Genomic DNA, 17,012 nt, shown 5'->3' with positions numbered 1-17,012 from the left:
AGTTACAGATTGCAAGGTAATTATTTTATATATCTTTCAGGTATATAAAAAAAGCGCAAATTGGTGGATAAAAGTACCTGGTATGCTAATGTAGAAGTTCAAATCAAACTTCCACTTTCTACTACTTATGCGATTTCTTTTGAAACAAGGTTTTTCATCTGTGAAATACGAAATGGCATGCTACTTAGCCTGTCATTACTGTCCAGGTTGTACGAATGAGGTAACATCTTGGTGTTTCCAGGACTGGACATGTATGCAAAGATTCTAGGAGACTGTAAATATGGGGTCCAAATAACCACTGTCTTAACTATATTGGAGAGCATTTCTGCACTAGTAGTGATGATATCATTTAGAAATGATCAAATCATATCAATATGAGAGAACCCAGCATATCTTTCATTAGTGATAGGAGTGTTTATGTTGGTAAAGAAATACTTTTTTTTTTTAATTTTTTTAATGTTTATTTATTTTTGACAGAGAGAGAGACAGAGCATGAGCAGGGGAGGGAGGGGCAGAGAGAGAGGGAGACACAGAATCCGAAGCAGGCTCCAGACTCTGAGCCGTCAGCACAGAGCCCGACGTGGAGCTCGAACTCACAGACTGCGAGATCATGACCTGAGCCAAAGTGGGACGCTTAACCAACTGAGCCACCCAGGCACCCCTGGTAAAGAAATATTTTAAAACTTGAAAGTATTGATAAAATTTAAGTTTACATTTCTTCAAGTTTAACCAGGATTTTTGAAATATATTTTCTAAATTCGTTGTAGTACACTTTAACACTGAACTAAATTTACCAAAGTCCAGTCTAAACAATTACGAAAATGAGTAAATTTCCATTAAATTCATGGTATTGGAGGAATTAAAGTGCAAAGAAAGGGAAAGTGTGTCCTAAAAACAAAATGTGATTTAGTACCTTCATTACACAAAATAAATTGAATGAATGAATTTCCTATACTTCACATTCACAGTAAAATGCACACTAATTCACTTCTGTGATAATGGCCATAGATAAATTACTGAGATGTGAATGGAATTTTATTCTATAATGTTATCACACAGCATACCTGTAGATTATTTGTAGATATGTTTGAAAGAAAAACAAACAAAAAACTAGCATTATAGCCAAACTTTCCATAGGATACAAAATAGTATTTTGTTGTCATTCTTTCTATTGAAGTTAGAGACCGAATAAAGGATGTACTTAATATAAAACAAGTTATAAACATGCTCCAATATCTGTTTTAAAATACAAAGTTACATTGTCTAATGTAAGAAATCAATCAAGGAAATACATTTCCCTCTCTTCTGACTGTAAGTCATGCATATTTAGTCACTTTAAGAAATCAAAAAATGTTTTTGCCAATTTGAAAATAAGACAATATTTGAGAATACAATAAGAAAAAAAACTTGCTTTTTAAAAAGTCTTCTGGAAATAGTTCCAGTCTTGAAAATTCTTGATTAAATCACATGTGAAGGTAAAGTTGGGCAAAAACAAATGGTTCTATTATGTCATTTGCCATATGTGTATTAAGGAGGTCAAGGTGCTAAGAGATTGAATGAGGCTTCACCTAAACAAAAGAATTGGAAAAGTAGTTTTCTTCTGCTTTCCAAAAGTCATTTGAGAAGAATTAGAAGTTGCTGCAAATTGTCTCCTAAATATTTTTAATAGGCTGATGATGAAAAGGTGTACATTAATTAATTCTTTATCGAGTCTGAAATAAATGGATTTTATCACATCAGAAGACAACCTAGATCATTTGTACAATGTCAAATAATTCTTGTCAAGCAGTGTTAAAATCAGTCATGCTTTATTACTTCAAAATTTAACATTTTTCAGATCTATATGTAAATTTATCAGCAGTTTTGTTTCTTTTTTCCCCCAAAGAAACTTTTTTCACAGAGGCTTTTATAATACTTAATAAAATAAACACATAATGATAGGTGAAAGGCAAAAGAATCCTTTTAATATATACTACATATGTTATAAAAATAATGAGTAAAAACAAATTTTTAAATAAAAGATAGCTTCAATCAACTTAATGGTATATTTTATGTTCTATTTCTTCACCTACAGTTTTTCTGGGTAAGAAAACAATTCTATTGTCACTTTTGCTTCGATTTGAATAGACATCAGTCCCTATAAGCCCATAAGCATGTCTTTTTTGGGTGGGGGGAACACAGAATATAAAGTTACAAGAATTGAAATGGATCAGAATACCCTGCGGTATTTTGGAAATAGGAAGCTTTTATGTTGTAATAAAGGATTTAAATATTTTATTTATTTTATTTATTTTATTTGTGGATACAAACAAATTCTCTAAATTCTTTTGATATACACTTTAATTTTTCACTTCAGAAACACTGGGCCTGTGCTAGTCCCAATCTTCAATCTAGCAACATATTTAGCATGAAATAAAAAGACGTCCTTCAAAAACACAGTAGTCAGCCATTCCTAAGTGTATAAATAAGTTTGTGCACTATCTTTCTGAGTTATTCCTGAAATGTCCATTTCTTATACCTGCAGTAATATGTATGTTTTTCTGTTACTCCTACTAGTCCATATTTGACAAATTGGAAACATCTTGATGACTGCTGAGAATCCATACAATCCAGATGGAAGCTGTCATTTTTGACATCTTTGCTGACTTAATCTGTTTGTCCTTAAACATTTGTAATGTTGAGACAGCTTCAGATTTACGTACAGGATTATGATATAAGTGCCAGACAAGTCAGCACCTGTTGGAAATTCTTAATTTTTTTTCTCAAAAAGATATTCTGAAATTCAACTGTCCATCTGTGGTGAATTAAAAATGTTCCTTTGCCAAGTCTGATCAAGTCTGATGATACTTGGGTGGGCCTAATTATAAAACCCTAAAGAAGCACTTGGTCCCTTAGAAAAAAAGTTCAGGTAAGTTAACTGTTAATGGTCATATCCTTCTCCTTTGTGAGCGTATAGAAGATTATATATTCAGAGAGAAATCACAGATATTTTTGCATAGATATATGTATGTACATGTGTGACCATGTGTGAGAACACAACCATATTCATATTTAATAAAATATATTTTACTTTTAATGGTAAAAGAACTAAACAGAAGGAATTGCTGAAACCAATGTTTTGTTTTGTTTTGTTTTTTCTCCACAAGTGGTGTTGGTTTAATAAATATTCTCTAAGGAAAGTTAAGGAGAAAAATATTGGAATACCGTTGGGAATTTAAAGTCAATTCATTTTCCTTAGTTTAAGCTATATTTTTATTTAAACTACAGAAATTAATGTCCTATCATGAAAGAAGCTGAAGCTGAAATAAACCCTCTAAGTTTCTAAATTCTCCCCACTGTATCCTCTAATTTTGTATTATCTGTATTATCTAATTTTCATTCCTACTCATTGATATTTTCTTGAGTTGTTTATCTCACATTTAGAGTTAAGTTGAAATGTTTACTCTTCTACTCAAATATGCAAACGTTATGTGCCTTTCTTTATTATTTATAAGAAAGCTCAAATTCCCCAGGAGGGCTCATGCCCACTCTTGACAGAATAAGTTTTTTTTTTAAATCTTGCCAAATACAAGTAGATTAGCATTTTCTAAGGTAAAACAGTGTCTTTAAATTTAATATATTCTATTTTTGGATATACTGAACGAATTTCAAATTCAAAGTTGTCATCAACCTTATTCTACTCCATTCAGAAGGAATTTCTCTGCTTTTTCCAGTCCACAATAATGACTAGATGTACTAGGAAGTATACATAGTCTCAGAGTGACAGCTGAATTGTTCCATGTTTTTCTGTCTGTCCTCTAGAAAATATCTCTGAGATCTCTGGCTAAATATTGTTGAAGTGCCTCCATCCTGTACCTTCTGAGGAATCCTCCTTGTCCTGCTCTCAAGGACAAAGGAGAGTTCTCCCCTTTCTCACAGAGTTTGGAACCTGACACTCGGCTGTATTCTCTGCAAATTACTAGATGATTTGCTTCTTTATGGTTGCATTCTAAACCAACTAGACACTTAGAAAAAATTTTAAAAATTTTAATAAAAATAGCATCAACATTTATCATTTGGTGCTCTATGGGCACTGATTCAACCTCAGTTATCCCTACACTTGGAACTAACAAAACATACTTGTTTTGTTCTCACCAGAAGTTAATTTCCTTTAAAGATATAGCACGTACTAGGGAAGTAGAGCATTAGAAAAAGTTATAGGATTCTGTTGGTAAATTAAAAAAAAAAAGACAAATATACCTATAAACAGCAACACATATTTTTATATAGGCTTATACATGCTTGTACGAGCAAAGAGAAAATTGAGGACACACTCTCTTGTTACAATGGAATATCTGACAGTTCAATTATACCTTACATTTTTTTATTAGGTAGTTTCTTATACCAAATACACATTGCTTTTATATTAAGAAAGCATTAAATGGAAAATATTTTAATATTTGCCTATGTATATAATTTTTGTATTGACTAAGCTGTACTGGTAGCATTCAGTCAGAAAAAAAAAACTTTATATATTCTTACTGATGTCTTTTCTTTCCCGACTCTGAGTAAGCACCTACTTTATAACTTTTATAGAAATTTTTAGGAACATATCCAGTTCACTTTGATAACAAAACATTAATGTCTTATCCAAATAAAATTTATTTCTCTCTTTCATTTAAGACCCATTTTGGATGTAGAAACCTTTAATTTGAAATAAGGAGTCTGGTTTCCCTTTAAAATTTTATGTGTGATTTTTCAGGATGGATCTCAGGTGGTAACAAAGGGGATCCGCCCTCCCCACCAGTCTTAAGGCACAGTTAGGGCATTGCACTTTCTGGAAGGAGTTGTAGTCAAGGACAATGTACACCCCTCTGGCCAGTCATTCTCTTTGCATATTTATATTTCTGGCCAAGATATGTGCATTTCTAGGTCCTTTTATTGGAGGCCTTGCACAGAGATCTTCTTTCCCCTCTACTGAGACTCCCTTGGTGGGAGGAGGAGGGAGAAACCTTAGAGATACTTTTCCCCACTCTCACTCAGAACCCAGTTCTTTTGTACCCTTGCCCTTTAACTTAGGGTCCATAAAACTGCTAGAGCCTTTTGTTCAGGGCTGCTGCAACAGTAGGACAACCACCCCATACCTGTACTGACCCACTTGACCCTCCGCATCAGCACTATTCCATGCAGGAAAATAGAACAGGATGAGTTGGGGCTTTAGACTCTTGCTTATACTAGACTTAACTCATTTTTGGTTTGTTGCTTTAATCAGCTACTCTGACACTTGGCAGCTCAGCTCTCTCTCCTTTTCCAACCTCAGCTGAGCTCCTGACAGATGGATCTGTAGAATTCTTTTCTTTCACTCATAACAAGGTATGAATTTGGGATTGTACAAAGTCAGGATCAATGAAAAGAGAAATTAGAGAAAAGTGGCTAAAGCATTATGGTTGTTGTGGGTATAATCTAACCTTAGTCCATTCTGCATGTGGCAGAAATATAAAAGTTATTTTTTTTTTAAATTTCCTCTCCTGAAGTCCCAAGAACAATCCCCTGCAATATATGCCTGAGCCTCTTGGATCAGGTCCCTTTGATCATGACTGAACTCTGGCTCCATTCCATAGATCCATTTGGCCCACTGGAAATGCATCTTACCACACCAATACCTATTAAACTGCTTCCTTTCATTACAGATCATTCCAATCTGCCTCTTAACTTTACGATGTTTGTTTAAATCACTAAGCACTCAGGTGTAGTCCCTGTGTTTTCACCATCTCCCGAGTTCTAGTGACCACATAATAGAGTTTCTGAATAAAAATCTTGAAAATCCTTTGATGTAACTTGAAGGATAAAAAAAGGAAAAGCACAATATCCAAGTCCAGTGTTATACAAAGAATCCCCCATTACTAAGTTTCTGATAAATTCCTTAGTGTCCCTTTATATTTCCTTGAGGTCTGCAATGGACTATGAATCATCACATGATTTCTTGTCTAGCTTTACATAAATCTCCTCTTTGTTTTTGAGTTTTGATGCATCAGCAGAAACAGAAACCATGAAATATATAAATTAAATATTGAACATATCTTAACTTCACACTTATAAAAAAAACTGCGACATCAGACATTATAGTTCTCATTACATATCCCATCAATTTAGGAAAACTAGGTCTATATAAGCTGAAGAGTTATTTTATTTGCTTTCAAAGTAAAAAGGAAATGAATTTTAAAAACCTTAAAATCCTACCATTGTGATGACTGAACTCATGAAAAAATTATCATGCCATGATTCACTGAAGATCTTAGAAATACATTAAATAATTCAAGACCATTTTAAAAGCTAACAGAGAACTCATTCTAAGAGATCTATTTCCCAGGCTCATATTAAAATGAATATTTTAACATTTTCATAGCTATTTAAGAATGCATTTTTAAAGAAAATATCAAGAGGTTTTTCCCAGAGGGCTTAACCTTAATAATTCTTCAAATTAAGCAAGAAAAGCTTAAAAATATGACTTGTTTTTATAGATCTGCTCTTGTGTTTATCAAATGTCTGACCTAGTTATAATCCTACTATTTAATATACAGCAGAACAGCAGCCTGATCTATGCTTTAAATATCTGGTATTGATAGAGGGACTGCTCTTTATGTACTGGTTTACATTTAAATTCTATCAACTTATGTGAATACATATTGTTTATATACAACTATATTCTGAAGAATATAAAACAATGTATGTGTACCTCTATACACACATATATACAATATTTCTAGTATTAACTTTATATCACTAAACTTACAATAAAATATGTAAATCATTAGACTGTGGAATCAGAAAGCAACAATGTGATATTTTCTAACATCCCCTGAAAGTAAGTTTAATAAAATTATTTGAGGGGCGCCTGAGGGGCTCAGCCAGTTAAGTGTCCAACTCTTGATTTCAGATCAGATCATGATCTCACAGTTTGTAAGATTGAGCCCACATCACACTCTGTGCTGATAGACCAAAGCTTGCTTGGGATTCTCTCTCTTTATCCCTCACCCACTGGTGCTTTCTCTCTCTTTGTCTCAAAATAAAACACTAAGGTGAAAAGGAGAAAAACATATTTGACATATATGACTTCATTAATATAGAAATAAATATTATAACTAAATAAGAGTAACCCAGAAGATGAAAGCAAATATATATCTATCAGAAAATTATTTAGCGTAATCAATAAGGTTTATATCACATTCTTTATTTCCTCCAAGACAAAAGAATGATCAAATGATGGATGTAACCTCTATCCAGCATTGTAGCCTTAAATAAGATTCTTAGATGAAATGATAATTTAATGATAATTTTTTGTAGTGATTAGAAACTAGGCTTTGATGGGAATATACAGAAAATGGCATGAGAGACTCTGGAAATGAGTAAATATGTGACATTGAGTAATTTTTGTTTCCTTTAAGTTTTAGAATCCTCATATTTAAATGGGAATTATAATAGAAAATTATATATGCACATAAATGTGTATATATATATATATATATATATATATATATATATGTGCCGATGCATACATACACACACACACACACACACATATTTTTCATATTTTACCTCCTTCATGAAGCTAAATGAGGGAGGTATAAACCTTAAATGTCTAAGGTCTTTAGTCACAATATAACTGCCAACCATTCATGGAATTGGAATTTTCAAGGTCTGAAGCTAACACTATAAGGACTCAAGTTTCATATCTGCTACTCTTCAATACAGTGGTACTGGCCACATGTGACTCTTGAATACTTGAAATTGGACAAATCCAACCCGAGATGTACTATAATTGTAAAATATTCACCAGGTTTTGAAGAATTATTTTTTTTAAATCTCATTAATAATTTTATTTTAATTAAGCATGGAGATGAAAATATTTTGGATACAGTTGGTTAAATAAAATATATTATTAACATTAATTTCACTATTTTTTAACTTTTTTAAACTGTATTTATTTTTGAGAGAGAGAGAGTGAGAGAGACAGCAAGCATTAGCAGGGGAGGGGAGAGAGAAAATCCCAAGCAGGCTCTGTGCCTGTAACTCACCGCCCAATGCAGGGCTTGAACTCACGAACTATGAGATCATAACCTGAGCTGAAACCAGGAGTCAGACACTCAATCAACTGAGCCACCCAGATGCCCCATATTTTTTAACTTTTTAAAACTGTGGTTATAAAACTTAAAATTAAAAATCTGGCTTGCTTTATATTTTTATTGGTAGATGCTAAGTAATTTTTCACTTTGGCCTCATTGTTTGTTGTCCCTTAATTTAATACTGTTTTGAAATATGTTTTACATAGTTGCCAAATTTTATCAACTAATTAGCAATGCATTTAGACAATGAGTAATGTTTTGAAGCTAATTTGTAGTGTTCACCTATTAATTTTCAATTCTATATAAATGCTAATTGTAGTGTCAGTTTTTATTGTAATAATAATTGATGATAAAAAGAGTTAGTTAAAACATGTTCTCATGAGTACTGTATCCCAATTTTTGTTATGTTTTACTTAAATTGATGCATGTCATGGCAAATCATAAATGTAAATTATAAATCATATTCAAGTCATGTTTCCAAGGCAGCTGTAAAACTTTGATCTTAAGCAAAGTTTGAAATAGATGTCAATCACTTCCATAATAACTTTCTAAATTAGATCTGATTATTGGCTCAGCAACACTCAAATCTAGCTTTGTAATGAAGAGGAAATAATCATAAATAGTAAAAACATGAAATAAAGAAAAAAGTAAATAAAGAATATCAAAAGTATATTTGGGACTTCTAGGCAAAATGGTGGCATAGGAGGACCCTAAGCTCACCTCACCATGGATACAAGCAGATAATATGCACATCAGTGTAAATGATACAGAAAATGACTTGAAGATTGGCAGAACAGACTCTCCACAGCTAAATGTAGAGAACAGGCCACACATCTAACAGGGCAGGAAGGGCAGAGATGGAGTCAGGAACTACTCTTACTTGTATGCTATCCATGGAAGGGAGGGGCACTGTGGATACTGAAAGGTGAGAGAAACACACTCTCACACCCAGGCACAGGAACTCACACAGGTAAGATGAATCCCCATATTTGGTTTGGAAACCAGAGGAGCTGATATTCACCTTTTTTTACAATTGAGGGGCTTAACACCTAGAACTTTAAAAATCAGCAGCCTCAGCTCTGAGAGAGCCTGGTCATTAAAGTCCCTGTCATTAAAGAGGCAGCACAACAAACAGCCCCACGGAGGGACATCATAGAAGCAACAGTTTGAAAAATACCCAGAATATAAGGAAGGGAGATTTGTTTACTAATCTGAGACTGGGCTGGAGGGGAAGGGATCCTTGGGAGACTTCTCCAAGAACAAAAGAACTAGCAGTTTCCATTTTCCTCCATACCCTCAACCCCTCCAGCAGCCTAGACACGCAGACACCTGTGGGAATAAGCCCGGTGCCAATACTCAACTACCTCACTCACTAACACACCCTGGCCTTAGAGTTTTCCTGTGGACATGCCCCGTACAGCCAGGCCTCTTCTCCAGTACCTTTTCCCACAGCAGACCTGCACAAACCTTGCTAACACTGTGTGCCCTGCCTCCACATTCTCCTCAAAACTGCCCCCTCCAGTATACCCTTGGCTGGAGCCCATCAAAAGCAGTGCCATAAACCTGGCAGGGTGAAAGCCACCCCAACAGGGAGCAGCATTGCCAAGTGACTCCTTCACTAGGGAGAAGGAAAGATAACAATACATACCAGTTTGACTCTGACCCCAGCAGTGGGCTGGGGGCAAACATCTGGTCGGACTGTAGGCCGAACCCACCAACAAAAGCTTCCCTGGAGACAACACAGGGAAAGTGCCCTGTAGTTTGGTGCTACTCTATCTCTGACAAAGGCCTAACATGACTCAATTCAAGCTCAAGGTAGCCCATGACTGGCCCACTAAATACATAGGGACAAAGCCCTGCCCATGGCAGAGAGAGTCAATGTAGATGACTGGACTGAAGGCAAACAGGACTCAGCCACACAGTAGGGCACACACAGCATACACAGGAGACCATTCAAAGGGCCAGATTCTAGTGAACAGGGGACATTGCACAACAGGGCCCTACAGGACCTCGTCTTCATAAGGCCACCACTTTCAAGAGCAGGAAACATACCTGACATTCTTAACACATAGAAACAGACACAGAAATTTAGACAAAATGAGTAGACACAAAAATATGTCCCAAATGAAAGAACAGAACAAAACCACAGCAAGAAACCTAAGCAAAACAAATATAATATGCCTGATAGACAATTTAAAGTAATAATCATAGAAACACTCACTGGGCTTGAGAAAAGAGTGGAGAACCTCAGTAGGATGCTTAACAAAGAGATAGAAAACATAAAAAATAACCAATCAGAGATGATGAACTCAATAACTGGAATTAAAAATACACTAAATAGAGTAAATAGTAGACTAGAGGAAGCAGAAGACCAAATCAGTGACCTGGAGGACAGAGCAATGGAAAGCAATCAAGCTGAACAAGAAAGAGACAAAAAAAGTATATATATAAATGCGCACACACACACACACACACACACACACACAAACACACACACACATACATATACATCCAAAACCCATCTATATGCTGCCTATAAGGGACTCTTTTCAGGCCTAAGGACACCTGCAGATTGAAAGTGAAGGGATAGAAAAGCATTTATTATGCAAATGGCAGTGAAAAGAAAGCAAAGGCAGTAATACTTATATTGGGCAAAACAGACTTGAAAAGAAAGAGTGTAACAAGAGACAAAGAAAGCCACTATATAATTATAAAGGGAACATCAAAACAAAAGATATAATAGTGTAAATAATTATGCACCCAACATGAGAACACACAAATCCATACAGCAGCTAACAGCAAACATAAGGAAGTAATCAATAGTAGGAAACTTTAACTTACATCCAAATAGAAAATCAACAAGGAAACAATGGCTTTAAATGACACATTGGACCTGATGGATCTAACATATATATTCAGATATTCCATACTAAAACAGTAAAGTATACATTTTTTTCAAGTGCACACAGAATATTCTCCAGAACAGATCATATATTAGGCCACAAACAAGTCTCAACAAATTCAAAAAGACTGGAGTCATACCATAAATCTGTTCTAACCACAGTGCTTTGAAACTAGAAATCCACAACAAGAAGAAAATCTGGAAAGGGCACAAATACATGGAGGTTAAATAACATGCTATTAAACAATGAATGGGTCAACAAATTAATGGAATAGGAAACTAAAAAAAAAATTACATGGAGACAAATGAAAATGGAAACACAATGATCCAAAATCTCTGGGATGCACCAAAACTGTTCTAAGAGTAAAGTGTGTAACAATGCTGTCCTTACTCAAGAAGCAAGAAAAATCTGAAACAAACAGCCAAACATGACATCTAAAGAAACTAGAAAAAGAACAAACAAACCCAAAACTAATAAAAGAAATAATAAAGATTACAGCAAAAATAATATAAATAGAAAAAAACAAATAGAACAGACCAATAAAACCAGGAGCTGGTTCTTTGAAAAGATCAACAAAACTGGGGGCTTCTGATAAGATGGCGGAGTAGGAGGACGCTGGGCTCACCGTGTACCACGGATCTCTTAGATTCCACCCACACCTGCCTAAATAACCCAGAAAATCACCAGAAGACTAGCAGAATGAATTCTCCGGAGCCAAGCATAGACAAGAGGCCCACGGAAGAGGGTAGGAAGGGCGGAGAGGCAGTGTGCGCTACACGGACTGGTGGGAGGGAGCCAGGGTGGAGGGCAGCCCGCGAGCAAAGCAGAGCCCGTGAGTCTGGCTTACAAAAACGGAGGGGCCGGATGGAGTGTGTTCTGACAGCAAGCAGGACTTAACATCTGGAAGGTTATAAGTTAACAGATCTGTTTGGAGAACGGGAAGGCTGGAGGACAATGGGAGGGAGAGTTGTTGAGCCCTGGACAACAGAGCGCAGCTTGGCGGGGAACAAAGGTGCTCGCCAGTGCCATCTCCCTCACCCATCCCCCGGCCAAAATCCCAAAGGGAACCGGATCCTGTCAGGGAACTTGCTTGCACTGTGAAAACACCCAACACTGTGCTTCTGCGGATCCATCCCTCCAGCAGGTCTGACTCCCTCCCCTTGCCGCAGGGTCCCTCCCGAAGCTGATCATCAAAGGAAAAGCAAGCTGAGCCTGCCCCTCCTGCCCCTGTGCACATTGCCTATCCACCCCAGCTAATACACCAGATCCCCAGCACCACAAGCCTGGCAGTGTGCAAGTAGCCCTGACAGGCCACGCCACCCCACAGTGAATCCTGCCCCTAGGAGAGGGGAAGAGAAAATACACACCAGTCTGACTGTGGCCCCAGCAGTGGGCTGGGGGCATACATCAAGTTTGACTGCGGCCCCGCCCAACAACACAAGTTATGTCAAGACAGCACAAGGGAAGTGCCCCGCAGTCCAGCACCACTCCAGGGACTATCCAAAATGAGGAAACGGAAGAATTCCCCTCAAAAAAACCTCCAGGAAATAACCACAGCTAACGAAATGATCAAAAACGATTTAAACAATATAACAGAAAGTGAATTTAGAGTAATAGTCATAAAATTAATCGCTGGGCTTGAAAACAGTATAAAGGACAGCAGAGAATCTCTTGCTTCAGAGATCAAGGGACTAAGGAACAGCCAGGAGGAGCTAAAAAATGCTATCAACGAGCTGCAAAATAAAATGGAGACGACCACAGCTTGGATTTAAGAGACAGAGGAGAGAATAGGTGAACTAGAAGATAAAGTTATGGAAAAAGAAGAAGCTGAGAAAAAGAGAGATAAAAAAATCCAGGAGTATGAGGGGAAAATTAGAGAACTAAGTCATGCACTAAAGAGGAATAATATACGCATAATTGGTATTCCAGAGGAGGAAGAAAGAGGGAAAGGTGCTGAAGGGGTACTTGAAGAAATCATAGCTGAGAACTTCCCGGATCTGGGGAAGGAAAAACGCACTGAAATCCAAGAGGCACAGAGAACTCCCTTCAGATGTAACTTGAATCGATCTTCTGCATGACATATCATAGGGACACTGGCAAAATACAGGGATACAGAGAAAATTCTGAAAGCAGCTACGGATAAACATGCTCTAACATATAAAGGGAGACCAATAAGACTAGTGACGGATCTCTCTACTGAAACTTGGCAGGCCAGAAAGGAATGGCAGGAAATCTTCAATGTGATGAACAGAAAAAATATGCGGCTGAGATCCTCTATCCAGCAAATCTGTCATTTAGAATAGAAGGAGAGATAAAGTTCTTCCCAAACAAACAAAAACTGAAAGAATTCATCACCACTAAACCAGCCCTACAAGAGATCCTAACGGGGACTCTGTGAGACAAAGTATCAGAGACATCGCTACAAGCATGAGTCCTATAGACATCACAATGACTCTAAACCCATATCTTTCTATAATAAAACTGAATGTAAATGGACTAAATGCACCAACCAAAAGACATAGGGTATCAGAATGGATAAAAAAACAAGACCCATCTATTTGCTGTCTACAAGAGACTCATTTTAGACCTGAGGACACCTTCAGGCTGACAGTGAGGGTATGGAGAACTATTTATCATGCTACTGGAAGTCAAAAGAAAGCTGGAGTAGCCATACTTATATCAGACAAACTAGACTTTAAATTAAAGGCTGTAACAAGAGATGAAGAAGGGCATTATATAATAATCACAGGGTCTATCCATCAAGAAGAACTAACAATTATAAATGTCTCTGTGCCGAATACAGGAGCCCCAAATATATAAAACAATTACTCACAAACATAAGCAACCTTATTGATAAGAATGTGGTAATTGCAGGGGACTTTAATACCCCACTTACAACAATGGATAGATCATCTAGACACACGGTCAATAAAGAAACAAGGGCCCTGAATGATACATTGGATCAGATGGACTTGACAGATAGATTTAGAACTCTGCATCCCAAAGCAACAGAATATACTTTCTTCTCAAGTGCACATGGAACATTCTCCAAGATAGATCACATACTGGGTCACAAAACAGCCCTTCATAAGTATACAAGAATTGAGATCATACCATGCATATGTTCGGACCACAATGCTATGAAGCTTGAAATCAACCACAGGAAAAAGTCTGGAAAACCTCCAAAAGCATGGAGGTCAAAGAACACCCTACTAAAGAATGAATGGGTCAACCAGGCAATTAGAGAAGAAATTAAAATATATATGGAAACAAATGAAAATGAAAATACAACAATCCAAATGCTTTGGGATGCAGTGAAGGCAGTCTTGAGAGGAAAATACATTACAACCCAGGACTATCTCAAGAAACAAGAAAAATCCCAAAAGCAAAATCTAACAGCACACCTAAAGGAAATAGACGCAGAGCAGCAAAGAAGAAGAGAAACCCAAACCCAGCAGAAAAAGAGAAATAATAAAGATCAGAGCAGCAATAAACAATATAGATTCTACAAAAACTGTAGAGCAGATCAATGAAAACAAGAGTTGGTTTTTTGAAAAAATAAACAAAATTGATAAACCTCTAGCCAGGCTTCTCAAAAAGAAAAGGGAGATGACTCAAATAGATAAAATCAGGAATGAAAATGGAATTATTACAACCAATCCCTCAGAAATACAAGCAATTATCAGGGAATACTATGAAAAATTATATGCCAACAAACTGGACAACCTGGAAGAAATGGACAAATTCCTAAACACCAACACACTTCCAAAACTCAAACTGGAGGAAATAGAAAGCTTGAACAGACCCATAACCAGCGAAGAAATTGAATCAGTTAATCAAAAATCTCCCAACAAATAAGAGTCCAGGACCAGATGGCTTCCCTGGGGAATTCTACCAGACGTTTAAAGCAGAGATAATACTTATCCTTCTCAAGCTATTCCAAAAAATAGAAAGGGAAGGAAAATTTCCAGACTCATTCTATGAAGCCAGTATTACTTTGATTCCTAAACCAGACAGAGACACAGGAAAAAAAAAAAAAGAAAAAAAAAAAGAACTACAGGCCAATATCCTTGATGAATATGGATGCAAAAATTCTCAGTAAGATACTAGCAAATCGAATTCAACAGCATATAAAAAGAATTATTCACCATGATCAAGTGGGATTCATTCCTGGGATGCAGGGCTGGTTCAACATTCGCAAATCAATCAATGTGATACATCACATTAATAAAAGAAAAGATAAGAGCCATATGATCCTGTCAATCGATGCAGAAAAAGCAAAATTTTTGACAAAATTCAGCATCCTTTCTTAATAAAAACCTTCGAAAAGTTGGGATAGAAGGAACATAGTTAAACATCATAAAAGCCATTTATGAAAGCCCACAGCTAATATCATCCTCATTGGGGAAAAACTGAGCGCTTTTCCCCTGAGGTCAGGAACACGACAGGGATGTCCACTCTCACTGCTGTTGTTTAACATAGTGTTGGAAGTGCTAGCATCAGCAATCAGACAACAAAAGGAAATCAAAGGCATCAAAATTGGCAAAGATGAAGTCAAGCCTTGGCTTTTTGCAGATGACATGATATTATACATGGAAAATCCGATAGACTCCACCAAAAGTCTGCTAGAAATGATACATGAATTCAGCAAAATTGCAGTATATAAAATCAATGTACAGAAATCAGTTGCATTCTTATACAGTAATAATGAAGCAACAGAAAGACAAATAAAGAAACTGATCCCATTCACAATTGCACCCAGAAGCATAAAATACCTAGGAATAAATCTAGCCAATGATGTACAAGATCTGTATGTTGAAAACTATAGAAAGCTTATGAAGGAAATTGAAGAAGATATAAAGAAATGGAAAGACATTCCCTGCTCATGGATTGGAAGAATAAATATTGTCAAAATATCAATACTACTCAAAGCTATTTACACATTCAATGCAATCCCAATCAAAATTGCACCACTATTCTTCTCGAAGCTAGAACAAGCAATCCTAAAATTCATATGGAACCACAAAAGGTCCCTAATAGCCAAAATAATTTTGAAGAAGATGACCAAAGCAGGAGGCATCACAATCCCAGACTTTAGCCTCTACTACAAAGCTGTAATCATCAAGACAGCATGGATTGGCACAAAAACAGACACATAGACAAATGGAATAGAATAGAAACCCCAGAACTAGACCCACAAACGTATGGCCAACTAATTTTTGACAAAGCAGGAAAAAACATCCAATGGAAAAAAGACAGTCTCTAACAAATGGTGCTGGGAGAACTGGACAGCAACATGCAGAAGGTTGAAACTAGACCACTTTCTCACACCATTCACAAAAATAAACTCAAAATGGATAAAGGACCTGAATGTGAGACAGGAAACCATCAAAATATTAGAGGAGAAAGCAGGAAAAGACCTCTCTGACCTCAGCCATAGCAATTTCTTACTTGACACATCCCCAAAGGCAAGGGAATTAAAAGCAAAAATGAACTATTGGGACCTCATGAAGGTAAAAAGCAGAGATTTTTAGATTTATATAGATTTGTATAGATTTATATAGATTTATCCAAAATCTATAAAGAGCTCACCAAACTCCACACCCAAAAAACAAATAATCCAGTGAATGGGCAGAAAACATGAACAGACACTTCTCTAAAGAAGACATCCAGATGGTCAACAGGCACATGAGAAGATGCTTAACATTGGTCCTCATCAGGGACATACAAAACCACACTCAGATATCACCTCACGCCAGTCAGAGTGGCCAAAATGAACAAATCAGGAGACTATAGATGCTGGAGAGGATGTGGAGAAACGGGAACCCTCTTGCACTGCTGGTGGGAATGCAAACTGGTGCAGCCACTCTGGAAAACAGTGTGCAGGTTCCTCAAAAAATTAAAAATAGACCTACCCTATGACCCAGCAGTAGCACTACTAGGAATTTACCCAAGGGATACAGGAGTACTGATGCATAGGGGCACTTGTACCCCGATGTTTATAGCG

Source organism: Panthera tigris, chromosome B3 (genome assembly GCF_018350195.1).
Source record: "Panthera tigris isolate Pti1 chromosome B3, P.tigris_Pti1_mat1.1, whole genome shotgun sequence".
Classification (NCBI taxonomy): domain Eukaryota; kingdom Metazoa; phylum Chordata; class Mammalia; order Carnivora; family Felidae; genus Panthera; species Panthera tigris.
Note: the sequence above shows the minus strand (reverse complement) of the source record.